Source organism: Urocitellus parryii, chromosome 7 (genome assembly GCF_045843805.1).
Source record: "Urocitellus parryii isolate mUroPar1 chromosome 7, mUroPar1.hap1, whole genome shotgun sequence".
NCBI lineage: Eukaryota > Metazoa > Chordata > Mammalia > Rodentia > Sciuridae > Urocitellus > Urocitellus parryii.
Window position 1 is genome coordinate 68,079,488 of NC_135537.1, and position 13,899 is coordinate 68,093,386.

A 13,899-nucleotide genomic window follows, 5' to 3' on the forward strand; every position below is an offset into this window, starting at 1 on the left:
AAATTGAGATCTAGTCTTATGTAACCACACTCTGAAGAACAGTTATTGTCACATTATAGATGACAAATTAGTAGTATTTTCCAGAACTACATTTTAGAGTCAGAGTTTATCTTTCCCACAGCACTAAAGACAAACTAGAAAACTAATAAACCACCTACCTGTTGGTTAATTGACTAATTCTCAACATATGCTATTTCTGAGAAATGCCTTTCTCCAAAAGGAGATCTAAACCTGCTTAGTGCCAAATGGATGGGTAAGTGTGACACCACTTTCTAGAATTGTCATGCTGTTCCAGGGCTGTCCCCAAGAAGCCAAATTAAATTCCTAGAATCAAATCAGCAGTTATAGGACATCTGTTAACACATCCTGCTCACTGCTGGTCTGCCAACTGAGCTTTCTGATTGCTGAAAATCAGATCATGGGCTTCTGCAATGATGTGTTACCAGGCACACCCTCATTTCCAGGGTCAGGAAAAGAGGTCCTACTCATGATGAATTTTTCTTTTACTTTTGATATGTTCTGATACCTAAATATCTTCACTTCTGATTTCTTGGAGAAGATATTCATCTACAAATGGTCTATTTGGTCATGCATAATATTAGCTAGTTTTCAAACTGGCATTTTCAGGAATATTATAATTTTAGAAAAAATATTTTAGAGATAACCTAGGAGCTTTGGGGTACTTTTCATGAGGGCACTGATCACATCAATGGACTAATTTATTGATGAGGTCATTATTAAAAGGACTACTGGGAGGTGGTGGAAACTGTAGGAGATGGGACCTACTTGAAAGAAGTAGATCACTTTAGGCATGCCCTGAGTGGGTATATGTTGCCCCCGGCCCCTTCACCCCCACCCTACTTTCTGGCTGCTGTGAAGTGAGCAGTTTTCTCCCACCATGCCCTTCTGTCATAATGCTTTGTTTGGCCTCAGACCCAAAGTAATGGAACAAATCAACCAGGGACTAAAACCTCTAAAACTGTGAACCAAAATAAATCCTTCCTCCTCTAAGTTGTTTTCTCAGTTTTTTTTTTTGTCACAACAATAAAAATCTGACTAAAACAACATGGAAATTATTCTTTTTAATTAATGTGTAGCGTGATAGGCAATAAAATTTTTAGCTTTCAAAATCCAAAACACATACATATTATTTTGAGTTAGAGGATAAAGTTTTAATGGTAAATAAATTATTCTTTTTACTGTTTATCTCCTGCATTTCTTAGCTTGCTCGCTGACTCTTATCTCTTTCTACTGCATTCTATCCTTCAAAATAAAGGATATGAGAATTTTGGCTTAGGATCATAGATGCATTTATTTGTATTTAAAAAAGATGACTCACTCATTCATAAATTTAAAACAAATATTCTGAATGAACAATAGCCAATAAGCATAGTGTTTAATACCTGAGCCTAACAGCTTTGTATTGATTAACGTAATACTCCTAAAAATCTATAAAAGACAAGTACTGTCACCATCTTCAGTTCTATATTTCAGACTAAGAAACTAAAACAGAAGTTAAGTTACTTGGCCCATTTCATTGACTGCCCTTTATAGTTCAAGGAGAGTGAAGACTGGGGAATATCCGTTTCTTTATTTCCAATGACTTCCTCAAGAGCAAACCAGCAGATGTCTTCTTCTTCCTTTTCTTCACCTCGTCCTCCTTCCTCACTCTCTGAAGCACCTCCTTACTTGGAACAAGTACCTCTTTGCTGTCTTTATAGAAAGGTCTTTGCCACTTTCTCTTGTCTGACCAACCTATAGCTGCAACAACAATCAAGTGGGTGAAAATTTGGATTGTTTAATTTTGCAAGTGATTTTAGAGTGGTTGATATTCATAAATAATTATGGGATAGAGGTGTGGCTCAGCTCTAGAGCACATGGCTCCAGATGTCCAAGGTCCTGGGTTCCATGCCCAGAACAAATGTAAATAGATAGGTAACATAAAATAAAATACATAATTATGATTTTTAAAATTCTATTATACAGAGTTCTGACTATAATTTTCTAGGATGTTTAGATGGTGCTAAGAAAGCCTTTAAACATATTTTAAAAGAGGCAACACATGGTACTTACTATGAGCCAGGCCCTACTTTAGCGGTCTCATGTGATCTTCATAGCAACCCTCTGAGATCAATACTATCACTATTTCCCATTTTATAGATGAGAAAAATTGGGGAGCACAGAGCCATTAATTAACCCATATGTTAATAATAGGAAAGCCAGCATTTGAACTTCTGTAGTTAGGCTCCAAAGTCTATCTGCTTAATTACTATGCCACCCTGGTGCCCTAAGTCACACTTGAATTCTGTGAAGTCAGACACAACTGCTTATTTAAAGTAAAAATAATATTCACATTCAATATATTATAACTAGTACCTCCCCCCACTTGAAGTAAATACCATAGGTCTATAAATCCAAGTTAATATAATCTATTTTTCAGAGTCCACAAAATTGGGATGACAACATTGCTATTATATATAAAAATAAGGTATTTCAGTACCTCTCAACAATAAGATATAAAATCTTTTCATGATTTAAATGTTATCTGTTCATAATAAAAGTGAAATTATATCTAATTTCTCCATTGTACAAAATAAGGTACAAATTGTGAAGCTTCCATTAGTAAAAATATAGCATTCATCTCTCAGATTACTAAATTAGCATTCTTTTATTATTTCTTCATTGTACAAAGGAAATAGAGCTTGGCAAATTTCAACATTTTCCTAAGGAACGAAATACTATTTGCTGCCCTTTAAAGAATGTGTGCATGTATGTATGTGTTTGTATTTGTGTGCATGTGTTTCCTCTGTGTGTGTGTGTATGTGTGTGTGTGTGTGTGTGTACACATATGTATATATCCCATAGCAATTTATTTTGCTTCTGGTATCAGTTTGCCATTGTGAGAAGCATGATCCCCTCCACATACTGAATCTATTATGCTTTCTTTTTTCTTTGGCCCTTACCTCTTTGGAACCTAACATATACATTAATTATTGTTATTTATTGTCTCTCTGCCTCTCCAGAATGTATGCTCCATCAGGACAGGCTTTTATGTCTATCTTGATTATTGCTATATCCCAAGCTCTAGAAGAAACACTGATGCCTAGCACACATCAAGTGTTAAATTAATATTTGTTAAAGGAATAAATGCTTCTGAAGAAAATCTCCCTTCAAAATTCTCCTCCCATCCCTAATCAGACATTTTGGGAAAATGTAATAAGCAAAAATGTTAGTCTCACTTTACCTGAGTGAAAGACTGTAAGTGAGATTACAGGGTCTTTGGGGGCCCTAGGAACTGGATGGATGGGTCTCACCGTCTCCCTGTAATACAAATGTCTCCTGTTAATCTTCTTAAAGAGGGAGGGGGATAGGGATGGGTTTAATTAAAATATTTTGATATGGTAATCTGGTATAGAATTCAGGATTTAGTTTGGCTAATAACACAGTCAACGCTCATCATTCAGATTTCATGTTTGTGGATGTGCCTATGTAAGAGAAAACAAACTTCCTCCTCTGGGGGAAGAATAACTTCCTTCTATTCTCAGGTTCTATGGCTGGGCCTGAGAATTAAATTAACATAAAACAGTAACAAGAGAATCGCATACAAGTTTTATTTAATATTTTCATGTACATGGGCATATTCATAAGAAAAATGAAGACTTAAAAAAGACATTAGGCCCGAGGGCTGGGGCTGTAGCTCAGTGGCAGAGCACTTGCCTAGCATGTGTCTTCACTGGGTTCAATCCTTAGTACCACATAAGCATAAACATATAAAATAAAGGCATTTTTATCCATCTATAACTACAAAAAAAAATTTTAAAAAGAAGATATTAGTGTCAAAAGCTTACATGCATTTGTAAATAATGATAAATTGTGGAGAGGTGACAAGACAAAAAGGTGTGGGCTAGGGTCAGTAATTATGGAGGGTGACTAGAAAATATATGGGGGAAACTATTGGAAAATGAGGATTAATTTAGTAGATTCAGATTCACTTTGGTACAACTCGCAGTCTCCCATGATGAGAATGTTCTTTCCTTCCTGGTACAGTGAGGGCATCTTTCTTATGTGAAATTTTATGACCTGACTTTATGTAGAAAGTGTTTCTGTTGTTTCTCAGGTGCTTCAGCTCAAAGTAGACAATATGTCAAAGTCGCATTCTTGGGTGTGGTGTGTTCTGAACTCCTTTACCTACCCACTAAAATTTATTTGTAGATCTGAAGTCAATGTGGCACTTTCTTCTTCATGACATGATCTGTGAGCCACCCAGTGTACATGTCCCCACTGAGTTTGAACAAGGCAATCCTTTGCCTTCTTGCTTCAGATCTCTTATTGTAAATTCTTTACATGGTCTATGTAGTGCCTTGTGTTTTGCATTTTTGTGTGTTTTGTTGATTTTGTTTTTAAAAATGGCACCAAGCATTGTGCTGAAGTAATGTCGGTCAAATGCTCCTATGCACTGGAGGTTGTGATGCAAGAGGCCTTATGAAGAAACATGTACATCAGTCAGATTTGCTTCCTTCAGGCAGTGCTGTTGGCAAGGAGCTCAAGATTAACAAATTAGTAATGTATACATTAAATTAGGCGTCCTTAAACAGAAACACACAGAAAACAAAGTTATACATTGACCGATTGATGAAAATGTAACCAGAGGCTTAAAGAAAACTAACCCTGTATTTCTCCTGGAAGCAATGAGTTAGCACCCACTAAATCACTGTTTGCAGTGACTGTATAGAACCTAACTCTGTGAGTACCTGGAAGCAGTTGATTTACCCTAGAATTCCACAGAATGGTTCCCTTTCTGATCTTGGAAACATTCTCTGAATGTCTCCTTTTTGAGGACAGTACATATATAGATAAAGCCATGGATGTGCAATATCCAAACCTGAACTCAGTCCTACATCCCCAACATGAGTGATAATTCTGAACAAATTATTCAACCTTTCTGGGTAGAGTTTCCCGATCTGTAGAATGGTTTCCTCCACTGATAGGAAGAACTATCAAGCTCTTTAGTGTGCACATGTGGTGGATACTTTTTCAAGTTGAACAACATTTTGTATCTTCAGATATCATGGAGAACTGTTGCTAAAAAATTGTATGGATTTGACTTTTGGGTTTTAGAGGTGATAAATAGCATACCTGTAAATAAAAGGAACACTTTGCTAATTCCAGAATGTCTTGGTTATTATCTGACCTGGCATCAGAAACTGCCTCTCAACATCATTCCTCCCGAAGTCATTGGTCCAGTTTTCCTAACCTAAGTGTCCAAATGGGGACTTGTTAAAGCCACCTAATGACCCCATTTTAACTTAAGTACCTCTTTAAATGCTCTGTCTCCAAACACAGTCACAATCTGAGGTACCAGGGGTTAAATCTATGGTAAATGAATTTGTGTGTGTGTGTGTGTGTGTGTAAAAGGAACTGACATATTTCATAACATGTGCCCATAATTTCTCAGAAGTGTACCACATTGCAATTTATTTTACATTTAGGCATTATTTATTTTTTATTTTTTTGTATTAGAAGTTCCCAAGAATCTTTCCAAGAAAAGTAACATATGATCTTTTAAAATTACATTTGGTATTGTAAAAGAATCCATTTTTTCTTAAAAGATATCTTCCTGGAGCTCTCTGATCTATGTATGCATGCACATGTACACACACACACATCTTGTCTCCTCAACATCCTTGTTATACTCATGAGAATTTGCTACTATAATGAAACTCCTCAGGCAGAAAAGTTGATAAAGATTAAGCACAGTTTTGGAGGCTGACAGTCCAAACAGCATGATATAGTCTCTGGCAATGGCAACCATGGCAAATGATACAATAACTGTGATTTTTGGAGGAAGGATCGCATCCCTCAACAGGAAGTCAGAGAAAGAAAGGTGTCCTCTGATTCCTTCCAAGGCCATGCCTCAGGACCTAAGGACCTCCCACTTGGCACCACCACTTACAGGTCTCACTCCTATCTGCCAGTACCACCTACCACTCTGCCTGGTCACCAAACCTCCAATGCACGAATCTTTAGGGGGACAAAAACATTCAAACTGTCGCACTGTCAACCCGAGTCCCTGAGTTGGTTTCCTTTTGTCTTAAATCATGTGTACTATTCTTTCTTGGATTTTCACTTTGTTTTGCCAAAGTAAATCTGTGGAAGATACAGAAGTATACTGCTAGACCACCTTTCAGGAAAGGACTCACTGCCCAGCTACAAGGAGCACAGCTGACAGTCTATAGGATCCTTCAGTGGTAATCAGTCTCTGGTCAATGCCTGAGCAAGGTAGTGATACAAGGGCCCAATCACTTCTGCCCAACTCAGAACTCCTTTAAAGAGAAATCTTTGCTTTGGAGCTATCAACGGGGCTAGTAGAAACTGTCAGGTCAGCATCAGTGTCCTATGGGTACTCCTACTCAACTTGTGTCCTTTCCTTTTCCACTCACACATGTTACTCCCCAGGAAAAAATTTGCTCTCTAATTCTGCCTCAGCTTCATCATCTTGAAGAACCCATTCAGCATGACATCTTCAAATAATGTTGTTTAAATTATTATTTATTTCAAAAAGAATCATATAATTTCAATTTTAGAGACCTTGCAAGTATTAAGTATCTGTTCTAACATGTGATTGCTACCTACTGGGTAGGCAATTCAAGGTTCTAAATTATTTCCCCACAGAACTTTGAAGGCCTCACTCTACTGTCCTCTAAATCCAAGAAGTCTGATCATAATCCAGTTCTTATTCTTTGTAGCTCGTCTGGTTTTTCCCTTGTTTTATTGTGCCTCCACCTATGAAAACTTAGGGTTTCACCTTCATTCTTCAAGGTTTTAAATTTTACAAGGCTGTGTCAAGGCACATTTGTTTTTTTTTTTTTATTGTTGGTAGTTCAAAACATTACACCGTTCTTAATATATCATATTTCACAGTTTGATTCCTGTTTGGGAGGCCCTTTTGAATAGATGAACAATGTCTTTCTTCCATTCCTTTCCCCTGCATTGTTTCCTTCTCTCCCTGGAACTTAATAGATAGCTATAATGTCTTTTGGGTCTCTTAGGTTCCTATTTTTATATATTTTTTTGCTTTCCATGGTCTGGTGTCTTATGAGATATTTTCCATTTTATCTTCCCTATCTTCATATTTGGTCTTTAGCCATTTCTGATATGTTATTTTTCACCTTAGCCATTGCACTTTAAGTTTTCAAGAACTCTATTATTCTCTAGTGGTTCCTTTTAATATCACCGTGTTCTGGTTTTCATTGTTGCAATACGCTTTGGCTGTCTCTGAGGATATCCATTAGCATTAAAAAAAAAAGTTCTGTTCTATTCCTCACATTATCTGTTTCCTCCTGGGTCATTTACTTAATTTGTTCATCTTGAACTTTCTTTTTTTTAAGCTGTTGTTTCCTCTCAATTGTCTGGTAAACATATTTTCATATTTATGAATGAACAACTAAAATGATTCATATCATAGAATGGCTGGGTCTTGGGGGACATGCAGGCTTTTTCATTTATGGTGCGTTGTGGGAGAACAGTCATCTGAACCAAGATACCCCAAACTACCAACTCAAGAAGAGACTCATTCTAAAAGTGGGATGGGGTGGCATTCTTTTCTTTCCATGTATATTATTAGGATTTGCTCTGCCTCTCTTCCCAACCTATACCCATCCATGATCTCTCCAAGAAAATCTACTCTGCTTAAGCAGCTCTTCAGGCTGCTCCACCAAAGGATAAATTCAGCAACAGCTGCACAATGTTGTGGACAACTGACCTCTTCACTGTTCTGTGCCTGAAGTCTCTTGGGAACTCTACTGAAAGAATGCTTTTGTTTCTGTTAGCTTGCAGAATGTGCATTTTGAACTATAGTTTTCTCTATCTCTATTCCAAGCTATATCCATATAGATTCATTTGCTTTCCAGCTCCCAGAAATTTTAAAAAAATCTCTAGTTTACTGATTGTACCTACTATAGTTTGCCATGTCGCAACAAATCTTTTTCCCTTTTTGTATATCTTTATTATCCTGTTTTCAATGCCCTCCTCCTGGGAAGGAAGGAATGCAATCAAATATGCCAAACAAGACATGCTATTCTGCCCCTTGAATACAGGGAATGAAGATCTAAATGAGGCCAGAACAATGGAAATTTTTGCAGTGAGGCCTGAGAAAAAGAAGGGAGTCTCAGGGTTATAGACTAAGAAAAGCTCAGGAACTTTTAGGGGAACTTTTTTCAATATGATATTAGAGCAACATAGACAAGAGCTGAGGGACACCGAGAGAAGCCTTTAAGAAGGCCAAGGTACATTTCATTCTAGGTTTCCTGGAGAAATATCCTTGCATCATTATAATAAATGTTTCTCTTGCTTACACTAGCTCTGTGTGAATTTTTGCTACAAGTAAAAGAGCCAGAAATCATGCATGTCTTGAAATCTGTTACTTAGGCTGGCTGTAGTAAAAGGGGACATACCAAGGGTGATGGTTTCTGCCATCCTGCAATGATGGCCATGACTATGATCTCTGCAGATAATAAATGCTTTGTTTGCCACCATAATAAAATGGGAAAAGGTAGGAATAAGACAGAGGCTTTTTCCTCTTTACCTAATTTATTTGCTTCTGTCCATAAACGTTAAGGGAGGAGTACAATGTATGTCCCCCAAATCCCACAGAAGTAATTTTTTTTTAACTCTAGAAACAGTATATAACTTTAAAGATACATCAGCTTGTTACATGCAAAAATAGAAACTATGTTCAGTAGGAAACAAAAATTAAAACCATCATCATTTTACCCAAATTGTCTATGCTTGCCCTTCTCCCTTCAATTTTAGCTTCTTTGGACCAAGTTTAAGCAACCTTAGGGAAATTGCATTCCCACTCTATAAAATTAATTGCTTTCTTTTTCCTAACTTCACATCATTCTTCGCATACTTCACATTTTCTTAAAGCTTTTATGTTGGGGAATTGCTATCTTATCAGGAGACTTAACCAAACAGCTGCAAATCCTCTTCTACAAATAAGATTAAAATAAGAACTTCAATACAGAAACTCAATTTGCTCAAACCAACATCATGCTTCCTGAGTTAAAAGAACCATCATTGGAAGGTTTTTATGTAGGGCTAACAGAGACCTCAGAATATCACAGAATAGCCACGAGCCACTAACAATTTACTAACCCTCTTTGACTATGACTACAAAACCAGGCCAGTGTAACAGGATCACAGGCCTATCTGGGAGGGACTATCTTTGTGAAAATTAAATGTAAGAACAGGATCAAAAAGACATTTTAAGTACCCTTAACTTTCCCGCCCTTCCTCTTCCTGCAGAGTCAGGGGAGCGAGGCCTTCTTTAGTGACTCTGTGATTGTGATGTCTTAAAATAATTTACAAAAGCCGAGGATCTGAGCTGCGTCCCGTGCAGCGCTGGGACTTCAGCTCTGCGTGGGGCAGCCGGTTTCCAGACGCCCAAGCGCATCCAGCCAGCCCCGCCCGGGGCACTGGAAACCGCCAGAGCAGCGGCGGTCAAAGTGAGCCAAGGATCTCTGGCCTCCAAGTGTGGCTGACAGAATTGCAGTGATCCAACTACTTGGTTTGGGAAACTCGGGGGGAAGTAACGACTTTTGGTTTTGAAATACGGAAGTTATCAAAAAGTACGAGCCAGGCAGGAGTCGAACCTACAATCTTCTGATCCGTAGTCAGACGCGTTATCCATTGCGCCACTGGCCCTCCACGCTAAGCCCCAGGGGGGCCTTCAGAATGACACCGTAGTAAGGCGGGACCTGACAGTCACCCAGAGGGGAAACATAGGCTAGCAAAGGAAGGCTGCGACAGACAGGCAGCGGAGTCGCAGAGTCTAGGCACAACGGACAGGGACTCGGGTTAGGGTCCTTCCCAGGGTCACCGGCTTGCGAAGTAGAGAGGGGGGCGGAGAGGAACGGGGCGGGGCTGTCTTCTTAAGCATGCGTATAACTTCACACCGGCATGTACTGTTCCGGGCTCTTCGAAGTGCGCATGCTCATGCTTTCAGCCAACCACGAGAGCATTCTGACTCCTAAGTGTTGAATCTCAGGGGGCGCGCCCCGTCCTCTTGTCCCTTCGATAGCTCAGCTGGTAGAGCGGAGGACTGTAGCTGGTTCCCTAGCAAGAGAGATCCTTAGGTCGCTGGTTCGATTCCGGCTCGAAGGAGACTAGCTTTTTCTTTTTTTTTTTCCTCCCCGGCTTCCTGTGACTTACAAGCCCTTTCTTTTCAGGATGTGCCCCTCAGTCAATCATAGCACCCCAAAGAACAGTTTGGTAGCTCGGCACTTTGGCACCATGGTGGGTTGGTGACATCCCACGTGTGAAACCTTTTGCGATCCCAGAGCGAGGACATGCTCTGGCCAGTTAGTTCCAAAGTGCGGCTGTTTGTGTTTGTTCCTTAAGCTTCTCTGGCGTTTCCCGAGTTATTAAAAACAAAACAAAAACCGGAGAGAACGCGGCCAAGCCGGTCCCAGGCAGAAGAGCCTCTTAGTAAACCCGGGGCAGCTTCTGCGCCGGCTGCGCTGAGGAGGTGGGAAGAGCCGTCTCGTACTCCCGGGCCCTGGGGACCAGGAAAGCAGGGCACACCGCACGGAGTCCAGAAAGTGAGGCGATGTTATGGGAACAAGACGGGAGGGGAGCCGCCCGCTCCCTTCGATAGCTCAGCTGGTAGAGCGGAGGACTGTAGGTTGCATTTCCGTGGCCATCCTTAGGTCGCTGGTTCGACTCCGGCTCGAAGGAAGGGCGGTTTATTTTTGTCACTTTGGTTTCAGTTACTAGACAAGATCAAAAGTAGTTTAAAAAAAAAAAAAAAATTATCTTCACTTCTCCCTGCTCTGTCCCTCCTCTAGAGGAACAGATAACCAGCCGTGCCCAGCGGTGGGGGATTAGCTCAAATGGTAGAGCGCTCGCTTAGCATGCGAGAGGTAGCGGGATCGATGCCCGCATCCTCCAGTTTTCTTCCTGGTCTCACTTGGTAGTTTTTCATTCAGTTCGCTCTCTATCTGAAACCTAAGCAGAAAGTCAGACCTTAGGCAAGAGAAAGGTAAAGTAAAGCTTGAGGTTACTGCTCGGTAAAACACCGCAGAGGATGGTCAATGGGTGTTGGCAGTTTCTCTAGGAAGTTTCTTTAAAAATCAGATCCATTTTCTTTGGGAAATTAACGAAGTTGCTTGTCTTTCTTTCACAGATGGTAACAAACTGCCTTTATATATCTCTTGCTGCCCCGGATCCTATGTGATTTGTGTTTGATGTAGGGACTGCCGGGAGTTAGGGGAAACCAGACCGGGAAACAAGCAGGAAACCGAGAACTTGGAAAGGGACACTGTCTGCTTGACTCCTCTGTTAGGCAGAGGGGGCAGGGCAGGCTAAGGCAAGGGTGGAACGTGGAGAAGTCAGGGAGTGACGGTTTGCTTTTGGAAGGGGGTTCTAGTGTCGTGTCCTCCTGGGAAGTAATTGTGGAAAGTTAGTTATCAGCACTGAGAAAGAAGTAACTGGAATAAAAGTTCTGTTTAGGCCTCCCCTTGAGTACAATTTTATTAAAAAAAAAATAACTAAAGCAGACACACAACTTGCTGCAAGATTCAGAGACTGAATTCTTAAGTATTCTTAAGAAGATCTTTCTGGTAATAATTCTCCTTACATATTATTTTCTAGAATAGAGTCACTAGAGAGCTGTTGAAGTCACAACACAAAACATAAATTTTCCTAACAAAAAAGAATTATTTTTCTTTTTGAGGCTAATAGTGGTAAATAAAGAAATGGTAATTCTTCACTCTTGTACATTTTAGAGTCCTGGACAACTAGTATGCTTTTGCTACCAGTGTATATAACCTGCAGTGCTTTGTTGCTTTATCTTTATTTTTCATTTTCCATTTTTATCTCATCTTTCAATAATTTTTTAATTGAATGTATGGATCACCTAAAATATAACATGTTCATGAAAACACATTTACAAAGTAAGAAAGAGAATTATTTTAATTGTAATTGCCAAAAAGAACAATAAATGGGTAATAAGTCAAGGGAATAGGAAGGAATAGTAACAGGATCTCTCTGTGGAGGACACACACGTACAACAGGTGATATGGGACAGAACTGAAACCTCTCAGGGTCAGTAGCCCAGGTGGGGAATGGAAATCAGTAAAAAGTTCAAAGATACAAGTCAGGAGACAATAAGCATAGTGGTTAGTCCTATGGGCTGTGAAACCTGATGACCTGTCTTGGCTTTGCAGTTCCTTACTGCATGACCTTGGGCAAGCTGCTTGGCATACTGGTTGCTTCAGTTTCCTCATTTGTAAAATAGAGATGATGATAAGGATATTTATTTTTATTAAGATATCATTTATAAAGCTGTTAGTACAGTGCCTGGCACATAGTAAGTACACAATAAGCATTAGCTGTTATCAGTGTGGAAGAAAGAGAAAAGGGAGGGGAAGGGGAAGGGGAAGAAGGGAGGGAAGGGACTGGAGGGGAAGGAGGAAGGGAGAAGCATAATCATGGAGTGTCATATTCATGCGGTGTGGAAGCAAACCATACTTACAGTGAAGGCCTAGAGGAATTATTTTGAGGGTTTGTATTGACGTTTATTTAAGTACGTGTGGAAGTGCAAGAGGTGCTTGGCTCCTGTGTGCAAAGAAAATAGGAAAAAAAATCATAAAAATACAAAATGATGGTTAAATACATTGTAATATGATCATATAATAAAAATGTATAATCATTTAAGTTAGATTTATTAAGAATTTGTATGGACATGGAAAATGTTAATAATTGAATTGCTAAAGAAAGTATTACAGAGTAATACAAATAATAATAACAATATAAAGAAGCATAAATTATCTATAGAAAAGATTGGAAAATGTATAAAAATGTTAATAGTTGTAATCTTTTTTCTTCACTAAAAATTTTAAAATATTTTCTAATTTTTCCAAAATACCCATTTACTATTTTAACTGGAAATATAAATGAATATAGTAATAGCTTATATTTGAAATCCTGGTTGCTTCAGTTTCCTCATTTGTAAAATGCAGATGATAATAATTAGATAATTAACAGCTAATATTTATTCAGCACTTCCTACAAACCAAACTCAGTTCTAGGAACTTTACATGTATTGATGCATTTATTTTTCTCATAAAGAAAACATCAGGCCCAGATGGCTTCAGTAGTGAATTCTATTGAGCATTTAAGGAAGAAATAATACCAATTATATGTAAACTCTTCTGGAAAATTGAAGAAGGAGTGTTTTCCAACTCATTTCTATGAGGTCAGGCAAAGACATTACAAGAAAATAAAACTGTAGGACAATACAGTTGTCCTTAATGAACAGAGATGTAAATATTCTCAACAAAAATTTAGCTGCTTAAATCCAACAATACATAAAAAGAAAAATATATTATGACCAAGGGAATTTATTTCAGGAATACAAGACTGGTTCAACTTTCAAAAATTAATGTAATTCATCATATTAAACAGACTAAAGAAACATTTGACCAAATTCGATTTCCATTCCTCATTTTAAAAACTGACAGCAAACTTAGAAGGGAGGGGAATTTCATCAATCTAATGTGGGCATCCATGAAAAACATACAGTAACATTATATTTAATAGAAAAGACTAAGATGGGTATGGTGGTACACACCTGTAATCCCAGCAACTCGGGATACTGAGGCAGGAGGATTGCAAGTTCAAGGCTATCCTCAGCAATTTGGCAAGGTCCTCAGCAATTTAACTTAAGACCCTGTCTCAAAATAAAAAATAAAATGGGCGAGGCATGTGGCTCAGTGCTAAAGCCACTCTGGGTTTTATCCCTTCTTTCAAAACTGAAAATAAAAAGTAGTTAAAGACTAAATGCTTTCCTTCAAAGATCAGGAGTAAGATCAGGATGTACTTTCTGGGTTTTGACAA

General features: G+C 38.7%; 4 non-coding genes across 4 annotated transcripts; 3 read left to right on the top strand and 1 right to left on the bottom strand.

The window, feature by feature from the left end:
* Positions 1–9,632: 9,632 nt before the first annotated feature.
* Positions 9,633–9,705, bottom strand: Trnar-acg (transfer RNA arginine (anticodon ACG)). The gene has a single exon. It is a non-coding gene; the product is annotated as a tRNA-Arg (tRNA).
* A 366-nt stretch (positions 9,706–10,071) lies between these two features.
* Positions 10,072–10,164, top strand: Trnay-gua (transfer RNA tyrosine (anticodon GUA)). The gene is made up of 2 exons: positions 10,072–10,108; positions 10,129–10,164. It is a non-coding gene; the product is annotated as a tRNA-Tyr (tRNA).
* A 483-nt stretch (positions 10,165–10,647) lies between these two features.
* Trnay-gua (transfer RNA tyrosine (anticodon GUA)) lies at positions 10,648–10,737 on the top strand. The gene is given in 2 exon segments: positions 10,648–10,684; positions 10,702–10,737. It is a non-coding gene; the product is annotated as a tRNA-Tyr (tRNA).
* A 140-nt stretch (positions 10,738–10,877) lies between these two features.
* Positions 10,878–10,950, top strand: Trnaa-agc (transfer RNA alanine (anticodon AGC)). Its single transcript has one exon. It is a non-coding gene; the product is annotated as a tRNA-Ala (tRNA).
* Positions 10,951–13,899: the final 2,949 nt, after the last annotated feature.